Source organism: Belonocnema kinseyi, chromosome 2 (genome assembly GCF_010883055.1).
Source record: "Belonocnema kinseyi isolate 2016_QV_RU_SX_M_011 chromosome 2, B_treatae_v1, whole genome shotgun sequence".
Classification (NCBI taxonomy): Eukaryota; Metazoa; Arthropoda; class Insecta; order Hymenoptera; family Cynipidae; genus Belonocnema; species Belonocnema kinseyi.
In genome coordinates, this window is record NC_046658.1 from 2,556,300 (window position 1) to 2,557,641 (window position 1,342).

At 36.8% G+C, this 1,342-nt stretch overlaps 1 long non-coding RNA gene across 2 annotated transcripts in view; it reads left to right on the top strand.

Annotated features, from left to right (window-relative positions):
* The first annotated feature begins 929 nt into the window (after nt 1-929).
* The window catches only part of LOC117183156, a 42,824-nt gene continuing 42,411 nt past the window's right edge, over nt 930-1,342 (top strand). For both annotated transcript variants that reach the window (XR_004468350.1, XR_004468351.1), the window contains exon 1: nt 930-1,085. This is a non-coding gene — a long non-coding RNA (uncharacterized LOC117183156). The remainder of the gene's footprint in view (nt 1,086-1,342) is intronic.

Genomic DNA, 1,342 nt, shown 5'->3' on the forward strand with positions numbered 1-1,342 from the left:
TCTTCTCACTGTACCACTACCTCTCCCTTCACTGCCCCTTTTCTGTCCTTGTCTCTCCTTCTCACAGCAGCCTTTGAAACAAAACGAAAGTCTATACTTCGTATTTTTCTAATAAGCTGGCCAACTTATTGCGAGAAAGAAAGAAGTATGAGATTTTTCTGCCAATTGTTTTAGAAAAGAATGCAATGCCATTTATTAAAATTGCCGTCAATTCGAATCCTTTTTCGTCCTAATGCTCATCAATAAAGCACCGTTTCTTTTCTTAAACAAGCTGAGTCGAACGTTTATTAGCATATAGTTATTAGTTATTATTTTACTGTTTTAATATTTCTATTATAATAATATGTGAATAATGATTTCAAAATCGTATAACTGACAATAACAATAATAAATTAGTAAATCGGGTAATTAGATTATAATAATATGGTATGAAGAATAACAGAATTATAGCACTAACATTATTATATTATCTTTATTTCGTTTCTTTACTATTAGTTATTAGGTATTTTAGTTCTAATTTTAGTACTATATTATAAGAGAAAGCTTTGTCCTATTCAACTTTATAATATCGCATTAGAATACCGTATCCTAATCATTGATGAGTTTAATCGGCGAACTTTAATTCCAACTATATTCTTGTAATTTTGAATTTACTTTTCTCATGAAAATTAGCCATAAGTTTATTCATATTATTGTTTAATTTGAAATAATAATTAAGTTGGAGTAGCGCGCGCTGCTCTCGAGCGCAAGAGACCTAGCGGGTGGAAAGTGGGTGGCGATCCCACCCCAGTTTTGTTCCTTCCTTCTCGTAGTCCGAACTCACGGGATTGGTCGAGAGTCTCCCCGGTTTCCGGTGCCCAATCTTCTCCTCTGGCTCGACTGCAACACGCGCAAGCTCGACGAGTCACTCTGTGTCTATCCACCGCATAGTACGGTACTCGATAGTGTTCTCTCCACCGAAAATCTCGTTTAATGTTTATGTACCTAACTACCAGTGTATTGTAATTTGTGTTTGTGAAAGAATGTACGATATATACACGGACAGTGTGCTTTTAATTCCTTCAAACTTACATCATCGTTAAGCCGTGAGTTGTGTCCTATATTTTCTCCTCTTTACCTCCAACTTCGTAAGCTCGAACGTCACGGTTTGGTGGTGAGCTTCACCGTTTTACGGCGAAACGGTAGGTTTGGCTGAGCACGGCAATGACTGCAGTGATATCTAAAAGAAAATCGGAAATAGAGTCTAGTGCCCCCTGGCAAGTATGAAGACAACCTCATACCCGAAAATTGGTAGGATTCGGTTGGTAAAATTTTTGACCTGTTAGAAAGAGAAACTTAGCAA